The sequence below is a fragment of the Mobula birostris genome, unplaced genomic scaffold (genome assembly GCF_030028105.1).
Source record: "Mobula birostris isolate sMobBir1 unplaced genomic scaffold, sMobBir1.hap1 scaffold_1060, whole genome shotgun sequence".
NCBI classification, from domain to species: domain Eukaryota; kingdom Metazoa; phylum Chordata; class Chondrichthyes; order Myliobatiformes; family Myliobatidae; genus Mobula; species Mobula birostris.
In genome coordinates this window covers 99,828-122,533 of record NW_027274101.1, presented here as the reverse complement: position 1 = coordinate 122,533, position 22,706 = coordinate 99,828, and the positions used below count along the sequence as shown (strand labels likewise).

The window sequence follows — 22,706 nt, the reverse complement described above, 5'->3', positions numbered from 1 at the left end:
CGCAGTGACCGAGGGGGCTGTAGTGGAGGGAGGGAGTGGTCGCAGTGACGGAGGAGGGTGTAGGAGAGGGAGGGAGTGGTCGCAGTGACGGAGGAGGGTGTAGGTGAGGGAGGGAGTGGTCGCAGTGAGGGAGGAGGGTGTAGGGGAGTGAGGGAGTGGTCGCAGTGACGGAGGAGGGTTTAGGGGAGGGAGGGAGTGGTCGCAGTGAGGGAGGAGGGTGTAGGGGAGTGAGGGAGTGGTCTCAGTGACGGAGGGGGGTGTAGGGGAGTGAGGGAGTGGTCGCAGTGAGGGAGGAGGATGTAGGGGAAGGAGGGAGTGGTCACAGTGACGGAGGAGGGTGTAGAGGAAGGAGGGAGTGGTCGCAGTGAGGGAGGGGGGTTGTAGGGGAGTGAGGGAGTGGTCGCAGTGAGGGAGGAGGGTGTAGGTGTGTGAGGGGTCAGAGTGCCGGGGGATTATAGGAGTCTCACCGGATATATTCCCAGGATCCAGAGGCTGAGGCGCCAGCGCGCCGGACTTCCGACGTTGCGGAGGAAGAAGCCCATCTCCTCCAGGAAGAGAATGAGGATGACCAGGGTCATGGCTGCCGGTAAGACAAAGATCCACACCTCTGACTGGATGGCTGCGCGGGGGAGGTGGAGGGAGGAGGGAGGGTGGGTGGACGGGGGGTAGTGAGAGATGGAGGGATGGGATGTGGAAGGGGAGGTTGGGAGGGAGTATTGTGTGGTTTTAGGAAGGAAGGGAGTGGGATTGGGAGGGAGGGGGGAGGAGGGAGGGAAGGGGTGGTGGAGGGAGGGGATGTGGAAGGAGGGGTGGGGAGGGAGTATTGTGTGGTTTTAGGAAGGAAGGGAGTGGGATTGGGAGGGAGGGGGAGGAGGGAGGGAAGGGGTGGTGGAGGGAGGGGATGTGGAAGGAGGGGTGGGGAGGGAGTATTGTGTGGTTTTAGGAAGGAAGGGAGTGGGATTGGGAGGGAGGGGGGAGGAGGGAGGGAAGGGGTGGTGGAGGGAGGGGATGTGGAAGGAGGGGTGGGGAGGGAGTATTGTGTGGGTTTAGGAAGGAAGGGAGTGGGATTGGGAGGGAGGGGGAGGAGCGAGGGAGGGAGGGGGCAACAGGGGGAGGGAGAGATGGAGGGAGGGGATGTGGAAGGAGGGGTGGGGAGGGAGTATTGTGTGGGTTTAGGAAGGAAGGGAGTGGGATTGGGAGGGAGGGGGAGGAGCGAGGGAGGGAGGGTGGACGGGGGGAGGGTGAGATGGAGGGAGGGGATGTGGAAGGGGGGTTGGGAGGGTGTATTGTGTGGTTTTAGGAAGGAAGGGAGTGGGATTAGGAGGGAGGGGGCAACGGGGGGAGGGAGAGATGGAGGGAGGGGATGTGGAAGGGGGGGTGGGGAGGGAGTATTGTGTGGGTTGAGGAAGGAAGGGAGTGGGATTGGGAGGGAGGGGGGAGGAGGGAGGGAAGGGGTGGTGGAGGGAGGGGATGTGGAAGGGGGGGTGGGGAGGGAGTATTGTGTGGGTTTAGGAAGGAAGGGAGTGGGATTGGGAGGGAGGGTGAGGAGCGAGGGAGGGAGGGTGGACCGGGGGGAGGGTGAGATGGAGGGAGGGGATGTGGAAGGGGGGGTTGGGAGGGTGTATTGTGTGGTTTTTGGAAGGAAGGGAGTGGGATTAGGAGGGAGGGGGCAACGGGGGGAGGGAGAGATGGAGGGAGGGGAAGTGGAAGGGGGGGTGGGGAGGGAGTATTGTGTGGGTTGAGGAAGGAAGGGAGTGGGATTGGGAGGGAACGGGGAGGAGGGAGTGAGGGGGTGGTTGAGGTAGGAGGGAGGGAGGGGGTGGTGGAGGGGGGAGGGAGGGAGGGGGGATGGGGGACGGGGGGAGGGAGAGATGGAGGGAGGGGATGTGGAAGGGGGGGTGGGGAGGGAGTATTGTGTGGGTTTAGGAAGCAAGGGAGTGGGATTGGGAGGGAGGGGGGAGGAGGGAGGGAGGGAGGGTGGACGGGGGAGGGAGAGATGGAGGGAGGGGGGACGGGGGAAGGAGAGATGGAGGGAGGGGATGTGGAAGGGGGTTGGGGAGTTAGTATTGTGTGGGTTGAGGAAGGAAGGGAGTGGGATTGGGAGGGAGGGGGGAGGAGGGAGGGGGTGGTTGAGCTAGGAGGGAGGGAGGGGGTGGTGGAGGGGGAGGGAGAGATGGAGGGAGGGGATGTGGAAGGGGGTGGGGAGGGAGTATTGTGTGGGTTTAGGAAGGAAGGGAGTGGGATTGTGAGGGAGGGAGGACAGGGGAGGGAGAGATGGAGGGAGGGGGGACGGGAGAAGGAGTGATGGAGGGAGGGGATGTGGAAGGGGGTTGGGGAGGGAGTATTGTGTGGGTTGAGGAAGGAAGGGAGTGGGATTGGGAGGGAGCGGGGAGGAGGGAGTGAGGGGGTGGTTGAGGTAGGAGGGAGGGAGGGGGTGGTGGAGGGGGGAGGGAGGGAGGGGGTGGGGGACGGGGGGAGGGAGGGAGGGGGGACGGGGAGGGAGAGATGGAGGGAGGGGATGTGGAAGGGGGGGTGGGGAGGGAGTATTGTGTGGGTTTAGGAAGGAAGGGAGTGGGATTGGAGGGAGGGAGGGTGGAGGAGGGAGGGAGGGGTGGTGGGGGGGGACGGGGGAGGGAGAGATGGAGGGAGGGGATGTGGAAGGGGGGGTGGGGAGGGAGTATTGTATTGGGTTGATGAAGGAAGGGAGTGGGATGGGAGGGAGGGAGGGAGGAGGTTTTCAGTGAGATAAAAGAGAAACATAGCCCATACTGCAACCCTCTCTCCACCTCAGGCCATTCAGCCACTCTCCACCCTGCTAACCCTGTTTGGACCCCTGATGTTCCCCCCCCCCCCATTCATCCCTCCGGCCTCTCACTCACCTTTGAAGAAATCGCCGGACAGCGGGATCTCTCCATCCGCCACGGAGCAGTTCAGAGCCTTGCGCCTCGTGTCCATAGTGGGAGGGAGAGAGGGAGGGGGGAAAGAGAGTGGGATGGACTCACCTGGCCAGCCCTCCCCACCTTTGTGTCAATGATTGACTTCCCCCAGGTGCGCAGTTGACATGGCAACCGGTCCAAGTGCACATCCCGAACTTTGAACTGCCGGAGGTGAGGAATCTCTTAAAGGGGAAGGCTGTCCGAGCGAACTGTCAGCTGCTCTGCAGTGGGTAGGAATCTTGGGAGATCCTCTCCCACCACCCGGGACAGCAGAGCCAGATGCGGGGAGGAGGGCGGTTGAGGTTGGGAGTCAACTTTGGCCTGTCCCACCAGTGTGGGTGTCAGTGTGTATTCCTCCGGGGTAACCGAGGCACAGATCCACACACGCATTGACACAAAAACTCACTCACTGATACACACACTCTCACACACACACACACACACACACACACACACTCACTTACACTCTGATACACACAGACAACACTCACTCACACATTGACACTCACTGATACACACAGACAACACTCACTCACACGCTGACACTCACTGATACACAATCAGACTGATAAACACACAAACACATTCACAGATACACACATACAGACAAGACTCACACTGACACTCACTGATACACACACTCTGACTCACACACAGAATCAGAATCAGATTCAATATCACTGACCTACGTTGTGAAATTTGTTCTGCAACAGCATTGCACGTTTCAAACTCCAGTAAATGACGGTAAGAATGTCTACGGATGTACTGCCGACAGCATATTCGAACTGGCTGCATCACCCTCTGGTATTGAGGGTTGGGGGGATCGACTACACACGGTGGAACAAAGCTGCAGCAGGTTGTAAACCTATTCAGCTCCATAATGGGCACCAACCTTCATAGTATCCAGGAAATCTTCAAGGAACAATGCCTTAAAATGCGGGTCCATTATTAAGGACCCCCATCACCCAGGTCATGCCTTGTTCTCACTGTTACCATCAGGGAGGAGGTACAGGAGCCTGAAGACACACACTCAGCGATTCAGGAACAGCTTCTTCCCCTCTGCCGTCTGATTTCTGAATGGATATTGAGCCCATGAACACAACCTCACTACTTTTTAAAATTCTATTTGTATACTACTTATTTAATTTAACAATTTAAAATATATATAAATACTGCAATTCAGTTTTTTCACTATTATTATGTGCTACTGCTGCTAAGTAACAAATTTCACAACATATGCCAGTGATATCAAAGCTGATTCTGAAGACACATATATTGAAAAGATTAAGCTGAATAAGGAGAGCAGAAGGGAAAAGTAACGAGGTGGGTTATTGGACCGTTCAGAAATCTAATGGCAGAGAGGAAGAAGCTGTTTTGTTTCTAAAATATTCCGAGCGGTTCAACACTCACACACCGACACGGTCACTTGTGTGCTGACACCATCGCGCAGTCTCTCCCTCACACAAATTGACACACTAAGTTATGTTTTTTAACTCCAGAGCATAAAACTAATTGGATGAAAAACAAGGAGTCTGGAATGAGAGTCGAACTTTGTTTTGACTTTAAGCGAGGCACGTACATATGACACAGTGGCATCATGACGTATGCCATTCACCTACTTTACACACATACCATAATAAATTATACAAACAAATCAGACATATTAACAATATTACTCAAATATTACAGAAATATTAAAAGCACATTAGCTATAAACTCCAACTCAATATAGAATACATCTCAACTTGTGTTCAGTAAGATGCAAAGTCTGATGCATAGCTCAGGTGCCTAAGACTTTGGCATGGTACTGTAGTAATTTTATCTATTGCACTGTACTGCTGCAAAAACAGAAAACCATGACACATGAGTGATGATAATCCTGATTCTGATATGGGTCTCTATTGTGGGATGGGGAGGGGGGAGGGAGGGGGAAGCACCACGGAAACATTTTGTATTGATTGGAATACAACTACTATATATCCACAGCATTGCCTCACAGGTGGATAGGGTAGTTAAGAAAGCTAATGGGGTGTTAGCTTTCATAAGTTGAGGGACAGAGTTTAAGAGTCGTAACGTAATGATAAAACTCTGGTTAGGCCACACTTGGAGTACTGTGTCCAGTTCTGGTCACCTCACTATAGGAAGGATGTGGAAGCATTGGAAAAGGTACAGAGGAGATTTACCAGGATGCTGCCTGGTTTAAAGAGTATGCATTATGATCAGAGATTAAGGGAGCTAGGGCTTTACTCTTTGGAGAAGAGGAGGATGAGAGGAGACATGATCGAGGTGTACAAGATAATAAGAGGAATAGATAGAGTGGATAGCCAGCGCCTCTTCCCCAGGGCACCACTGCTCAATACAAGAGGACATGGCTTTAAGGTAAGAGGTGGGAAGTTCAAGGGGATATTAGAGGAAGGTTTTTTCCTCAGAGAGTGGTTGGTGCGTGGAATGCACTGCCTGAGTCAGTGGTGGAAGCAGATATACTAGTGAAGTTTAAGAGACTACTAGACAGGTATATGGAGGAATTTAAGCTGGGGGGTTGTATGGGAGGCAGGGTTTGAGGGTTGGCACAACATTGTGGGCCGAAGGGCCTGTACTGTGCTGTACTATTCTATGAATCTATGAATAGGAAGTTTTAAATTGTCATATTCAGGTTTATACATTTAATCTCTGTGGAAGATTTTTTTTACACTTGTGGGATAACATCTTTCCTGACAAGGGAGGTAGGCCACTCTGCTTGGCTGGTGAGACGTGGCTGTGAAACCGTTTCAGGTTCTGGGGCCCCCTCCGTGGTGGTTGTAGGAGCTGAATCTGAATGCAGAATGTGGTTCTAACAGCTCTGGAAACCTCTCTTCTCCTTGGCTTTTCTCTCCAGATCCACGTCAATCCTTCCTCTCCCCAGTCATGGCTTCCTTCTCTCTCTTTATCCCGCTCTCAGCCCCTTTCATTGTCGCACTCCCTTTCTGTATCCTTGGTTCTTTCACTATTCCTATCATGGTCTTGCTCACCGCCCCGACCCCGCTCACGTATCTGGTTCTCTTTTTTCTCATGTTGGAGTAGTCAAACTTCTAAGCAAACTGTATGCTCTTCCACCCAATTCATTCAGCAAAACTGTACTTGTTTCTCATTGGCTGTTCCATTGCTTTAAAACACTGTTCAATCCACTCAATATACATATTCCAGTTATCTCTTGTGCAATTGAATGCATCTATCTTTCCAATCCAGCCAGCTATTTCTGCTTTTTTAAATTTATGATTATTATTGTGGCTGGCTGGGTGGAGACACGTCTCGATCAAGGGAGGTGTAAGATGCTCCTTCCTTCTACAAGCCTGCAGGTCACCCTTGGGCAAGGTGTAGCACCTGCTCTGCCCCCGATCGGGGTCACGTGAAGCCACGGGGGCAGATGGTGGATGGTCATATGAGTAGCCGGTGCAGATCACAAGTCCTGGTTATGCGACCACTGACGCCAGGCAGACAATCTCTGAAGAGTATTGATAATGGCTGGGGTCACCCAACTTGTAAAGACACTGTCCAGAAGATGGCAATGGCAAACCACTTCTATAGGAAAATTTGCCAAGAATGATTATAGTCATGGGACCATGATCGCTCACGTCATTAACAACACAGCACATAATGATGATCATTGTTTATGAACCCGTGAATTTGTCCATTTTCTGTTTTTCCCTCTCTTGCAAAGAAAGCATGCTGTGTTTCAGCAGATAAGTAGTTATTTCGTATTCATTTAAAACTTCCTCATTGCCACTGTTATATTTTGCAACTCCGAAACCGATTCTCCTTTGTCTATCCTGCTTGCGTTTCTTCAAAGAATTCCACCAGATTTGTCAGGCAAGATTTTCCCTTGAAGAAACCATGCTGACTGTGGCCTATTTTATCATGTGCCTCCAAGTACCCTGAGACCTCATTCTTAATAATCAACTCCATCATCTTCCCAGCCATTGAAGTCAGACTAACTGGCCTATAGTTTCCTTTCTTCTGCTTTTCTCCCTTCTTGAAAAGTGGAGTAACATTCGCAATTTTCCAGTCTTCCGGAACCATTCCAGAATCTTGTGATTCTTGAAAGATCATTACTAATGCCTCCACAATGTCTTCAGCCACCTCTTTCAGAACCCTGGGGTGTACACCATCCGATCCGACTTATCCACCTTCACACCTTTCCGTTTCCCACCCTTCTCTCTAGTTATGGTAACTTCACACACTTCAGGACCCCAACACCTGGAACTTCCACCATAATACTAGTGTCTTCCACAGTGAAGACTGATGCAAAATACTTATTCAGTTCTTCCAACATTTCATTGTCCTGCAGCATCATTTTCCAGCAATCCAATATCCACTCTCGCCTCCATTTTACCCTTTATGTATCTGAAGAAGCTTTTGGTATCCTCTTTAATATTACTGGCTAGCTTACTTTTGTATTCCATCTTTACCTTCTTAATGACTTTTAAGTTGCCTTCTGTTGGTTTTTAAAAGCTTCCTAATCCTCTAACTTCCCACTAATTTTTGCTCTATTATAAGACCATAGGACATAGGAGCAGAATTGGGCCATCTGGCCCATCAAGTCTGCTCCACCATTCAATCTTGCCTGGTCCTTTTTTTGAAATCTCCTCCTCAACCCCAGTTCTCAGCCTTCTCCCCATAACCTTTGATGCCATGTCCAATCAAGAACCTATCAATCTCTGCCTTAAACACACCCAACAACCTGGCCTCCACAGCTGCATGTGGCAATAAATTCCACAGATTCACCACCCTTTGGCTAAAGAAATTTCTCCACATCTCTATTTTGAAAGGGCGCCCATCTGTCCTGAGGCTGTGCTCTCTTGTCCTAGACTCTCCCACTATGGGAAACATCCTTTCCACATCTACTCTGTCTAGGACTTTCAACATTCAAAAGGTTTCAGTGAGATCCCCCCCTCATCCTACTGAATTCTAGCGAGTACAGACACAAGCTATCAAACGTTCCTCGTATCATAACCCTTTCATTTCTGAACTCATCCTTGTGAACCTCCTCTGGACCCTCTCCAATGCCAGCACATCGTTTCTAAGATGAGGGGCCCAAAACTGTTCACAGTACTCAAGGCGAGGCCTCACCAGTGCCTTATAAAGCCTCAGCATCACATCCCTGCTCTTGTATTCTGGACCTCTTGAAATGAACGCTAACATGGCATTTGCCTTCCTCACCACCCACACACCTGAAAGTTAACCTTCAGGGTGTTCTGCACAAGAACTCCCAAGTCCCTCTGCTTCTCAGATGCCTGGATTTTCCCTCCGTTTTGAAAATAGTCCACACATTTATTTCTACTACATGACCATGCATTTTCCAACATTGTATTTCATTTGCCACTTTCTTGCCCATTTTCCTGATCTAAGTCCTTCTGCAGCCTACCTGTTTCCTCAACACTACCTGCCCCTCCATCAATCTTCATATCATCTGAAAACTTGGCAACAAAGCCATCTATTCCATCATCTAAATCATTTATATACAGCATAAAAAGAAGTGGTCCCAACACCAACCCTTACTAGTCACTGGCAGTCAACTAGAAAAGGTTCCTTTTATTCCCACTCACTGCCTCCTATTAATCAGCTAATGCTCTAACCATGTTAGTAACTCTCCTGTAATACCACGGGCTGTTAACTTGGTAAGTAGCCTCATGTGTGACACCTTGTCAAAGGCCTTCTGAAAGTCCAAATATAAATCATCCACTGCATCTCCCTTATCCATCCTACTTGTAATCTCCTCAAAGAATTCCAACAGGTTCGTCAGGCAGGATTTTCCCTGAAGGAAGCCATTCTGGCGTTGTACTATCTTGTCCTGTGTCACCAAGTACTCCACCACCTCATCCTTTACAATTGACGGCAACATCTTCCCAGCCACTGAGGTCAGGCTAACTGGTCTATAACTTCCTTTCTGCTGCCTTCCTCCTTTCTTAAAGAGTGGAGTAACATTTGCAATTTTCGAGTCCTCTGGGACCATGCCAGAGTCCAATGATTTTTGAAAGATCATTTCTAATGTGTGCGCCAAACCAAGCTATAGGACCATTGATGGTAATGGGAGAGATAAGAGAGACAATGGAGAAACATTTAAAATGCTAATAAGAGAGGACAGAGGGATTAATGGAAAAGAAACCCAATTCAGAATATTGACAGACCAGTTGCTTTGAACCTGAACTGTTTGAAGTTTGATGGACAGGCGATACCCCAGCAGGGGGATAAAAAGAGCAGGTTCGCTAAGGCACGGGACACTATGAGACCACGAGACAACGAGACCCTGGAAAGAGCAGTGTGCCCCCACAAGTGGTGGGAGTTTGGAGGTCCAGTTCACGGGAACCGACCATAGGCTCACAGGGTGTAAAGATACGATTGGCGGGAACCTGGTGTGTGTGTCCGCCCTTGCCTGGGTGCTGGGTTCACCATGGAAGAATGATCGTATCCGGAACGGAGGGGTCACAGTCGGTGACCACAGCCGGATAGAAGACATCAAAAAAGGGTCTGCCCGAAACCAACTGCGAAGACATCAAAGGTCTGCCTGAACCAAATTGCATCCCCCCCACCTCTCTCCAACGTACAACAGCGATTACTGCGAACTGCACTAAGCTGAAATGAATTCTGCGTCACTGTAAGACTGATCATTTTACCCCTAGACTGCGATAGAGCTTGGATGATTCCTATTACCCTAGTTCCGTGTATAGGTGTGTATTATCATTGCTAACACGCCAAATTTGGGACTGGGTAAATTCATTGGGTTAAAATTCCCGAAAGAAAGAAAGAGCAAACAGCAGAAATGGAGATTGAGGAATCTCTAAAGGCGCCAATTTTGGAGGCATTAGAGGATGCCAGAAAATCAGAATTGGCAACTGTTGCCAAAAGGTTGAATCTTTTTAAGGGGAAGCGGACAATGAGGAGAGCGGAGATACACAGAGCTATCATTGAGCACTATATACCTAAAGGTGTGTTTCCCCAAGGGGAGCTGGAGGTGGTATCTGTGGGCAAACCTGATGGAGAGGCAGTGCAGCTGCAGATGGAAAAAATTGAGACTCGAGCACAAGTTCCAGGTAAAGCAGCTGGAACGAGAAGAGAGAAACAAGCAGTTAGAACGAGAAGAGAGAATAAAGCAGCTGGAACAAGAAGAGAGAGACAGGCAGTTAGAACGAGAAGAGAGAGAGAAGCAGAAGGACAGGGAATTTGAGCTGGAGAAGTTAAGGATGACGCTAGAGCAGGGGCCCATGCTGAACCAAGGTGGAGGGTTCAGGGCGACCCAGGAGGTTAGGCTGGTTCCCCCATTTGACGAGGCCGATGTTGATCGGTACTTTCTACATTTTGAAAAAGTCGCTGCAAGTCAGGACTGGCCGAGGGATAAGTGGGCTGTTTTGCTTCAGAGCGTACTTAAAGGGAAGGCTCAGCAAGCTTGCTTGGCATTGTCCGCAGAAGATGCCCAGAGGTATGATGTGGTGAAAGAGGCGATACTCAGGATTGATGAGTTGGTCCTGGAGGCGTACCGGCAGAGGTTCCGGAATGTGAGGAAGCAGTGGGGCCGCATGTATTTAGAGTTTGCCCGTGAGATGCAGATGTATTGTGAGCATTGGTGCGCCTCGAAAGGGGTCAATAGGGATTATGACAGACTGCTACAGCTAATACTGATTGAGCAGTTTAAAGGTTGTGTCCCTGAAGGTATGAGGCCCTATCTAGATGAGAAAGAGGCAGAAACTTTAGCCGCAACTGCTAAGTTAGCGGATGAGTACACGTTAACACACAAAGCAAAGTTTACCCTGAGTAAGAGCTACCAGAAAGGTAGTCGAGAGGGCGGAGAGAGTCCGCCGGAAAAGTCAGAAAGTAAGCCAGGGACTAGTGAGAAGGATAAGGAAGACAGGAAGCAGTTTGGTAGGAAGTCTCCTGGGGTTGTATGCTATAATTGTGGGAAAGCCGGACACTTTGCGTCCAGGTGCTTTGCCCCAAAGAAGGAGACGGGGAAAGGGAAAACGACGGTTCCGACTGGCTGTATTGAGCTGGTAAACAAACCGCTAGGGGAGAAGAGGTCTGATAGAGTTCAGGAAGGGTGCGAGAAGTTTATTTCGGCCGGATTGGTGTCGGTGAAGGAGGGGTCAAACCCAGCTCCAGTACGGATCTGGAGAGACACTGGAGCTTGTCAGTCATTGATCTTAAAGAGTGTGTTAGACTTTAGTTCAGAGACCCAGACTGGGGAGGTCAGTGTGATAAGAGGCATTGGGAAAGGGACTGAAGCAGTACCTTTACACCAGATACACCTGAAAAGTGACTTGGTCTCCGGACCGGTCGCGATAGGGGTGAGGCCCAAACTACCGATGGAAGACGTGGAGGTCTTACTTGGTAATGACCTCGCTGGCGGAGAGGTGTACCCAGCAGTAAGATTGACAAGCCAGCCTGCCAGGACTGAGGACCCGTCCATGGACTCACAGGTTTATCCCGTTTGCGCAGTGACTTGGCGCATGTCCAGAAAGGCTGCCGAAGCGAATGTAGATTTAGCTGAGACGTTTCTACCAGCCTTGTACCAGGAGGGGTTAGAAAGTGAGAGGAAGGAGCATAGTGGAGTGGAAGGAAGTGAGGGAGTTGAGGTAGATTTATCATTAGTGAGGAAGGAATTTATACAGGCACAGGAACGAGACGAGGAGCCAATGGTTTTGACGGAGACAGCTCTCTCCGAAGCAGAATTAAAAAGGGAACCAGTGGGCTATTATGTGAAGGAGGGAGTACTGATGAGGAAATGGAGACCACGTACTGTGTCCGCAGATGAGGAGTGGGGTGTGGTACACCAGGTGGTAGTGCCGAAAATTTATAGGGATGAGATTTTTAACCTGGCCCACAAGATACCCCTCGGTGGACATTTTGGGGTGAGGAAGATAGCCGATAGAATTATGAAAGAGTTTTACTGGCCAAACATGAGGAAGGACATTATTGAATATCGTAGGCGATGTTATTTATGTCAGGTGGTAGGAAAGCCGAACCAGGTCCTGCCTAAAGCACCCCTTCGACCGATACCCGCTTTCAGGGAACCTTTTTCCCGAATAATTGTGGATTTTGTCGGTCCCATGCCCAGAACTGCAAGTGGGCGAGAGTATGTGATGACTGTGATGTGCGCCGCCGCCAGGTTTCCGGAGGTGGTGCCCCTGGCAAGCATCAAGGCTCCCGCAGTGGTAAAGGCACTTGTGAAATTTTTCACTACGGTGGGGCTGCCAAGGGAAATCCAGTCGGATCAGGGGAGTGTCTTCACATCTCACACATTCCGACGGATGTTGGACGAGATGGGAGCAAAGCAGATTTTGGCCTCCGCATACCACCCGGAGTCCCATGGGGCGTTGGAAAGATTCCACGCAACATTAAAGCCCATGATTAAAATTTATTGTCAAGAGAACGCTAGGGACTGGAATGATGCCTTGCCTCTTCTGCTATTTGCCGTAAGGGACACGGTTCAGGGGTCATTGGGGTTCAGCCCATTCAAGCTCGTCTTCGGTCATCGGCCCAGAGGACCCCTGACCTTACTGAAAGAGCAGTGGTCCAGTCCGGCAGTCCAAGTTAATTTGATTGATTATGTTTTAAAATTTCGTGAGAGGCTTAAAAGGATCTGTGACCTCGCCAAAGAAAATCTACGACACTCCCAAACTAAAATGAAACAATGGTATGATAGGCGTGCCCGCGAACAAGTGTTTCAAGTGGGCGATCGGGTCTTAGTTCTGTTCCCAGTGGTAACCAACCCCCTGCAGGCAAGATTCCACAGTCCGTACAAAGTGATTAAAAAGATAGACTCTTTGAATTATGTTATCGTAACGTCGGACAGGCGTAAGCCCACACAATTGGTACACATTAATATGTTAAAAGCTTACCACGATCAGAAAGCAGATCTAGTTGGTGTTATCACGAAAATTAATGAGGCTGGGATGCCAAATGATAAGGGGAAAACCCATCTTGAAAAGATAAATATGGTGCCGACTGGATTGGAGAACTCTATTGTTTTGGCCAATTTTGCTGATATGGTCTCTCACCTAACCTCCAAACAGAGTGAGCCGCTGATAAAGCTGATTAATCAGCACGCAGATGTATGTCCCGATGTCCCAAGGTGATGCAAAGGGACGGTGCATGATGTTGTTGTCACCTCAGACCAGCCTATTAAACAACACCCCTATAGGATGAACTTGGAGAAGGGCAAGCTAGTGGAGAAAGAAATTGAGCATATGCTAGCCACAGGTATTATTAGGCCATCCAAATCGGAATGGGCGTCCCCCTGTGTGGTTGTCCCAAAAGTAGATGGGAGCATACGATTCTGTACAGATTACAGAAAAGTCAACGCCTTCACAAAAACTGATGTGTACCCCATCCCAAGGGTAGACGATTGCATCGATAAAGTGGGGAGAGCTAAGTACATCACAAAGATTGATTTGCTGAAAGGGTACTGGTGCGTTCCTTTAACCGACCGGGCTAGAGAAATCTCAGCATTTGTCACTCCATCCCGGTTATATGAGTATAATGTTTTACCTTTTGGCATGAAAGACGCCCCAGGGACCTTCCAGAGGATGATTAATTCAGTGATAAAAGGGTTAAAGAATGCAGAAGCGTACATTGATGATTTAGTGGTCTGGAGTGACACGCGGGAGGAGCACATTGTGGCAGTAGAGGAACTGTTTAAACGGCTGTCTGAAGCCAACCTGACAGTGAACCTCGCAAAAAGTGAGCTCGGCCACACGAAGGTCACTTATCTGGGATTTGTGATAGGACAGGGGCAGCTGGCACTGATGCAGGCCAAGGTGCGGGCTATCTCTGAAGTCCCCATCCTGACAGACAAGAGAGCCCTGAGAAGGTTCTTGGGGATGGTGGGGTACTATCGGAAGTTTTGCAAAAATTTTGCAGATATTACCCTCCCTCTTACTAAGCTCTTGCCAAAGAATGCAAACTTTGTGTGTGATGACTGTTGTCAACAGGCCTTCGAGAGTCTGAAGGCGATTTTGTGTCACTATCCTGTGCTGAATGCGCCTGACTTTTCAAAACCCTTCTCCCGAGCAACAGATGCTAGCGATGAAGCAGCCGGGGCGGTGCTGTTGCAGACAGACAAAGAGGAGATTGACCACCCAGTGGCTTATTTTTCTAAGAAATTTAATGTCCATCAGAGAAATTATTCCACTGTGGAGAAGGAATTACTGGCAATCATTCTGGCATTACAACATTTTGAGGTTTATATTTGTCCGGCACGGAAACCACTGGTAATTTACACTGATCACAACCCATTAGTGCTTTTGGCCACTATGAAGGATAAAAACAAAAGGTTGCTAAGTTGGAGCCCGGTCTTACAGGAATTTGATATTAAAACATATAAAAGGAACGGGCAATGTGATTACTGACTGTCTGTCAAGGTGTTGAAACTTAAAGTTCTCTGTATTAGCCGAATAGCTGATGACCCTGTATATTAGTGTGTATCTAATAATGTGCATTCATGCCCATGATTTTACCCCGGTAAAAATCCTTTGAAGGTTAGGGGTGTGATGCCAAACTAAGCTACCGGACGATTGATGCTGATGAGAGGGATAAGAGAGACAATGGAGAAACATTCAAAAATGCTAATTAGAGAGGAGAGAGGGATTAACGGAAAAGAAACACAATTCAGAATATTGACAGACCGGTCGCTTTGAACCTGAACTGTTTGAAGTTTGATGGACAGGCGATACCCCAGCAGGGGGATAAAAAGAGCAGGTTTGCTGAGGGATGGGACACCACGAGACAACGAGACCCTGGAAAGAGCGGTGTGCCCCCACAAGTGGTAGGAGGTCGGAGGTCCGGTTCGCGGGAACCGACCATAGGCTCACAGGGTGTAAAGGTACGATCGGTGGGAACCTGGTGTGTGTGTCTGCCCTTGTCTGGGTGCCGGGTTCACCGTGGAAGAACGATCGTATCCAGAACGTAGGGGTCACAGTTGGTGACCACAGCCGGATAGAAGACATCAAAAAGGGTCTGCCCGAAAACCAACTGCGAAGACATCAAAGGTCTGCCTGAACCAAATTGCATCCCCCCCCCTCTCTCTCTCTCCAACGTACAACAGCGATTACTGCAAACTGCACTAAGCTGAAATGAACTCTGCGTCACTTGAGACTGATCATTTTACCCCTAGACTGCGATACAGCTTGGTTGATTCCTATTACCCTAGTTCCATGTATAGGTGTGTATTATTATTGCTAACTTGTTACATTTATATCCTTACGATTAGAGCACTGTATTATTTGTTTCTTTAATAAAACTTTATTATTTCCTAGTAATCCAGACTCCAATGCGTGGTCCATTTCTGCTGGTTTGGCAACCCAGTTACGCCACCACAATCTCTACTGCTACCTCTTTCAGAACCCTAGAGTGCAGTTCTTCTGGTTCAGGTGATTTATGTACCTTTAGGTCTTTCAGCTTTTTGAGCACCTTCTCTTTTGTAATAGTAACTGCACCCACTTCTCTTCCTTCACACACTGCAACATCAGGCACACTGTTGGTGTCTTCCACAGTGAAGACTGACGCAAAATACTCCTTGTCCCCCGTTACTATTCCTCCTGCCTCATTTTCTAGAGGGCCTATATCCACTCTCATTTCTCTTTTATTTTTAACATACTTGAAAAAACTTTTACTATCCACTTTTGCTAGCTTGCTTTCATATTTCATCTTTTCCCTTCTGTTTTTTTGTAGTTGCTCTCTGTAGGGTTTTAAAAACTTCCCAATCCTCCATCTTCCCACTAATTTTTGCTTTGTTGTATGCCCTTTCTTTAGCTTTTACAATAGCTTTGACTCCCCTTGTCAGCCACAGTTGTACTATTTTACCATTTGAGTATTTCTTCATTTCTGGAATACAACATGTCCTGCAACTTCCTTATTTTTCCCAGAAACTCGTGCCATTGCTGCCCTGCTGTCATCCCTGCCAGCAACTGCTTCCAATTTACTTTGGCCAACTCCTCTCTCATACCACTGTAATTTCCCTTACTCCACTGAAATACTGCTGTGTCAGCATTCCTATCAAATTTCAAGTTGAACACAATCATATTGTGATCACTGCCTCCTAAGGGTTCTTTTACCTTAAGCTCCCTCATCACCTCCAGTTCATTACATAACACCCAGTCCAGTATAGCTGATCCCCTAGTAAGCTCAATGATAAACTGCTCCAAAAAGCTATCTCTTAGGCATTCAACAAACTCACTCTCTTGAGATCCATTACCAACCTGATTTTCCCAATCGACCTGCATGTTAAAATCTCCCATGACTACCATAACATTGCCCTTGTGACTCGCCCTTTCTATTTCCTGTTGTAACCTGTGGCCCACCTCCCAATCACTGTTGGGAGGCCTGTATATAACTGCCATCAATGTCCTTTTACCCCTGTAGTTTCTTAACACAACCCACAAATATTCAACATCTTCTGATTCTATGTCACATCTTTCTACTGATTTGATGCCATTCTTTACCAGTAAAGCCACACCACCCCCTCTGCCTACCTTCCTATCCCTCCCATACAACATGTAACCTTGGACATTCAACTCCCAACAACAACTACCCTTCAGTCACAATGCAGTGATGACCACAACATCATACCTGACAATCTGTAATAGTGCAACAAGATCATCCACCTTATTTCTTTTACTCTGTGCATTTAGATACAACACCTTGAGTACTGTATTTGCTGTCCTTTCTGATTCTGCATCCCTAATGATCTGATACTCAGCCTGCTGGCTGCAACTACGTCCCATCACCTGCCTGCTCTTCCTGACAGTCTGACTGCACGCTACCTTTACCTTTTTATCATCTGTCCTAACCTGAGTACCTTAACTCCAGTTCCCACCCACCGCCAAGCTAGTTTAAACCCTCCCCAACAGCTCTAACAAACCTGCCCGCAAGGATATTGGTCCCCTTTGGGTTCAGGTGCAACCTGTCACTTTTGAACAGGTCATACCTCCCCCCAGGACAGATCCCAATTATCCAAGAACCTGAACCCCTGCCCCCTGCACCAGCTTCTCAGCCACACATTTATCTGCCAAATCCTCCTGTTTCTACCTTTCTACCCTCACTGGTGCATGGTACAGGCAGCAATCCAGAAATTACTACCCTGGATGTCCTGCTTCTCAGCTTTCTACCTAGCTCTCTAAATTCTCTTTTCAGGACCTCATTGCTTTTCCTTCCTATGTCATTGGTACTAATATGTACCGAGACATCTGGCTGTTCCCCCTCCCTCTCCAAAATGTTGTAGTCACGATCTGAGACATCCCTGATCCTGGCACCTGGGAGGCAACATACGATCTGGGTGTCCCGTTCATGCCCACAGAATCTGTTCCCCTCACTATCGAGTCCCTTATCACTACTGCTCCCTTCTTCTCTCTCTTTCCCTTCTGCACCATGGACCCACGGCTTCTCTAGGTTTTATGTTGTGTTACGTACCCTGTAACTGGGTTGCCAAACCAGCAGAAATGGAACACGCATTGGAGTCTGGATTACTAGGAAATAATAAAGTTTTATTAAAGAAACAAATAATACAGTACTCTAATCGTAAGGATATAAATGTAACAGGTTAGTAATGATAATACACACCTATACATGGAACTAGGGTAATAGGATCAATCAAGCTCTATCGCAGTCTAGGGGTAAAATGATCAGTCTCAAGTGACGCAGAGTTCAGTTCAGCTTAGTGCAGTTCGCAGTAATCACTGTTGTACCGTTGAGGGGGGGAAGAAAAGAGAGAGAGAGAGAGAGAGAGAGAGAGAGAGAGAGAGAGAGAGAGAGAGGGGGGGAGGGAGGGGGTGGGGGGGGATGCAATTTGGTTCAGACAGACCTTTGATGTCTTCGCAGTCGGTTTTCGGGCGGACCCTTTTTGATGTCTTCTATCCCGCTGTGGTCACCGACTGTGACCCCTCCATTCTGGATAGAATCATTCTTCCACGGTGAACCCAGAACCCAGGCAAGGGCAGACACACAAACCAGGTTCCCACCGATCGTACCTTTACACCCTGTGAGCCTATGGCTGGTTCCCGCAAACCAGACCTCCAAACTCCCACCACTTGTGGGGGCACACTGCTCTTTCCAGGGTCTTGTTGTCTCGTGGTATCACGTGCCTTAGCAAACCTGCTCTTTTTATCCCTCTGCTGGGGTATCATTTGTCCATCAAACTTCAAACAGTTCAGGTTCAAAGCAACCGGTCTGTCAATATTCTGAATTGTGTTTCTTTTCCGTTAATCCCTCTCTCCTCTCTTATTAGCGTTTTGAATGTTTCTCCATTGTCTCTCTTATTAGCATCAATCGTCCGATAGCTTGGTTTGGCGTCACAGTTGGCTTTGACTTCTCTTGTTAGCCACGGTTCTATCATCTTTCCTTTCAGAAACTTCTCCCTGTGCCTTCCATATTGCTTCCAGAAATTCCACCCATTGCTGCTCTGCCATCATCCCTGCCAGTGTTCTTTTCTGATCAATTCTGGCCAACTCCTCTCTCATGCCTCTGTAGTTCCCTTTTCTCCAATGTCATGCTGATATATCTGACTTTAGCTTCTCCTTCTCAAATTTAAGACTGAATTCAATCATATTATGATTACTCACCCCTAAGGGGTCTTTTACTTCGAGCTCTCTGATCAATTCAGGTTCATTACACAACACCCATTCCAGAATAGCTGATCGTGTAGTGGGCTCAACCACCAGCTGCTCTGAAAAGCCATCTTGCAGGCAATCTAGAAATTGCACCTCCTGTAATCCAGCACCAGTCTGATTTTCCCGAACTACCTGCATATTGAAGTCCCCCATGCATATTATAACATTGCCCTTTTGGCATGCATTTTCTATCTCCCATTGTAATGTGTAGACCACATCCTTATTATTGTTTGGGGGTCTGTATACAACTACTACCAAGGTCTTTTTACTCTTGTATTTCCTTAGCTCCCTCCACATTGATTCAACAGCTTCTTTCTAATGATTTGATTTCACTTTTTACCAACAGAGCAACACCGCCCCCTCTGCCTTCCTGCCTGTCCTTTTGATACAACGTGTATCCTTGGACAGCAAGCTCCCAGATATAATCTTTCAGCATGATTCCGTGATGCCTACAACATCATACCTGCCAATCTGTAACTGTGCTACAAGTTCATCTACCTTATTCCGTATGCTGTGCCCATTCAAACGTAACACCTTCAGTCCCATATTCACCCTTTTCGATTTCATTTGCTTTTTACACTGCAACTCACCCTGTTGACTGGAATTTTACCCCATCAACAGCCTCTCCTCCCTACACATTGCCTCGGTTTGTAAACCAGCTCCCTCATCTTCGGCACTATCACCCGCCTTTCCTGCGAAACTTCTTGCATTGAAGTATAGGCAGCTCGGGACACCACTCACTCCATGCTCAGACTTCTGAGTCCTAACTTTGTCTGAATTTTGTACCAGCATCTGCCTCCGCAACCTCTCCACAGGCTGTTCTCACCTGCCTTCAACTCTAGTTTAAACCCACCATTAACAAACCTTCCTGCTGGGGTACGAGTCCCCCTCCATTTCAGGTGCAAACAGCCCCTTCTGAACAGGTCCCGCCTTTCCTGGAAGAGAGCCCAATGATTCAAAAATCTTAAGTCCCCCCTCCTACACCAACTCCTTAGCCATGTATTAAACTGTATTATCTTCCTAGTTCTGGCCTCACTAGCACGTGGCACGGAGAGCAATCCTGAGATCACAACCCTGGAGGTCCTGGCCTTTAACTTGGTACCTAACTCCCTGTGCAGAACCTCGTCCCTTGTCCTGCCCACATCATTGGTACCTATATGGGTCACGACTTCTGGCCACTCACCCTCCCACATTAGAACGGTGGGGATTTGATCGGAGGTATCCCGGACTCTGGCACCCCGGAAGCAACATACCATCCGGGAATCTCATTTTCACCCACAGAGCCACCTGTCCATTTCCCTAAATAATAAATCCCCCATCACCACAGTGCACCTCCTCTCCCACCCCCCCTTCCCTTCCGAGTCACAGAGGCAGACTCTGTGCCAGAGACCCGACCACTCTGATTTCCCTCTGTTAGGCCATCACCCCCGACAGTATTCAACCCTGTCGTTGAGGGGATGGCCACAGGGGTACTCTGCACTGACTCCTTAATGCCTTTCCCCTTCCGGACTGTCACTCAGTTTCCTGTGCCCTGCACCTTGGGTGTTACTACCTCTCTATACGTCCTACCTATCACCCCGTCAGCCTCCCAAATGATCCCGAGTTCATCCAGTTCCAGCTCCTTAACACGGACTGTCGGAAGCTGCAGCGGGATGCACTTCTCGCAGTTGTCGTGGTCAGGGACACTGGAGGTCTCCCTGCCTTCCCACATCCCACAAGGAGCAGCATTCCACTATCCCGCCTGGCATCTCTACTGTCCCAGCTGAGCAGATACAAAGAAGGGAAAGGGGAAAAAAAACTTAACCAAGAGCATTTCTTTTCTTTCTCTGACTGAAGCCTCGAAGAGCTAAAGCCTGACGATCACCACTCTGACTCTGTCCACTCAGAAGACGGCCGCTGCGTTTGCCCCTGCCTTCCTGTAATTTGCTTTTGCTAATCAATCATAACCGCCGAATGGTGGCTGGTCAAAGCCCTTTATTGCTGTAGCGACTGCCGCCTTTTATCCTCGGGCAGTTGATCTGATTGGTTCCCCCTTCTCAAAACTTCCAGTGTCCGGACTGGCCGCTGGTCAAAGCCGTGATACTCAATATTACTGAAATATTAAATACTTAACACACATGCAGATACACATACTGACCCACTCGCACACAAACTGACCCACCGATACACAAACACATACACAGATACACACACCGACCCACTCACACACAAACTGACCCGATACACAAACACATACACAGATACACACACCGACCCACTCACACACAAACTGACCCACCGATACACAAACACATACACAGATACACACACCGACCCACTCACACACAAACTGACCCACCGATACACAAACACACAGAGATACACACACCGACCCACCAATACACACACACACAAACTGACCCACCGATATACACACACACACACAAACTGACCCAACAATACACACAAACACACAGAGGTACACAAACTGACCCACTTACACACAAACTGACCCACCAATACACACAAACACATACTGACCCACTCGCTCACAAACTGACCCACTGATACACAAACACACACACAAAACAGTCATACCTGACACAGACTCGTGCACACACAGACACAATCACATATACATGTACTCTGACAGAGTACACTGACTGATAACACACTATAACACACACACACGCGCATTTGAAAGTGTTACGCAGTGATTCACAGACACACACGAGCACATATTGAATCACACTGTCTCCCACAGGATGTTCCCTCGGACCCTGTGGGAGACAAGTGCAGAAACTGCCGGGGCCTAGCAGCGATATTTAAATCATCCTTAGCGACAGGTGAAGTACCAGATGATTGGAGGATCCACTGTTTAAGAAAGGCTGCAAAAATAAACCAGGAAATTATAGGCCGGTGAGCCTGTCATCCATAGTGGGAAAGTTATTAGAGGTAACCTAAGGGACCAAATATATCAGCATTTGGATGGACATGGACTGACTAGGGATAGGTAGCATGGCTTTCTGCTTGGTCCTGTCTAACCAATCTTATCGATTTTTTGAGTAAGATACCAGGAAAGTTGATGAAGGCAAGGCAGTGGATGTTGTCCACATGGACCTCAGCAAGGTATTTGACAAGGTCCCACGTGGGATGTTGGTCAAGAAGGTTCAGTCGCCAGCATTCAGGGTGAGGTAGTAAATCGGATTAGACTTTGGCTTTGTGGGAGAAGTCAGAGAGTGGTAGTAGCTGGTGGCCTCTCTGACTGGAGGCCTGTGACTGGTGGTGTGCCACAGGGATTGCTGCTGGGCCTTTGTTGTTGGTCATCTATGTCAATGGTCTGGATGATAATGTGGTTAACTGGATCAGCAAATTTGTGGATGACAGTGAGGAAGACTGTTAAAGATTGCAGTGGGATCTGGAACAATTGGAAAAATGGGCTGAAAAATATCAGAGTGGAATTTAATGCAGACTAGTGGGAGGTGTTGCACTTTGGGAGGACCAGCCAGGGTAGGCCTTGCACGGTGAGTGGTAGGGTAGTGAGGAGTGTGGGAATACAGGCCCATAATTCATTGAAAATGGCATCACATGTAGATAGGGTTGTAAAGAAAGCTTTTGGCACATTGGCCTTCAGAAATGAAAGTATGGGATGTTATGTTGAAGTTGTTTAAGACATTGGTGAGGCCTAACTTGGTGAGTATTGTGTGCAGTTTTGGTCACCTACCTACTGGAAAGAGGTAAGTACGGTTGAAAGTCTGAGGCCTGCATCGGTCAGGTTCGACCACTGATGTTGTGTCCTAGCTGTTGAGAATACGCAAGCCAGGGCTGTACAATATGGAGAGCAAGCTGTTGCCCGTGTAGCAAGCTTCCCCTCTCCTCACAACTGATGAACCCAAAGGAACAGAACCCGATACAGCATCGCAGGAGTTGCCGGTCAGCGCAGGACTGCTGTAGGGACTCCAGCTCTGGATGTTTCCCTCGGGGTTCACTCCCGAAGCCTTCCCCGTGAGTGGGTACAGCCGCAGAGCAGCGGAGGTTTGAGATCAGAGTTTTCCTTCTCCTCGATGAGCTGCCAACCGGGGCTGAAGAGCCCCATCGGCCCGAAGCGACTGGTTTCAAGACGCCAGTAACCTGCTGTTGCCCCTTCTCCTGTCATTAG

General features: G+C 48.6%; 1 long non-coding RNA gene across 2 annotated transcripts in view; it reads left to right on the top strand.

Moving 5' to 3' along the window:
• LOC140192289 (uncharacterized) overlaps window positions 1-22,706 on the top strand; it is a 48,324-nt gene that overhangs the window by 8,642 nt on the left and 16,976 nt on the right. For both annotated transcript variants that reach the window (XR_011884195.1, XR_011884194.1), the window contains exon 2: window positions 483-586. This is a non-coding gene — a long non-coding RNA (uncharacterized lncRNA). The remainder of the gene's footprint in view (window positions 1-482; window positions 587-22,706) is intronic.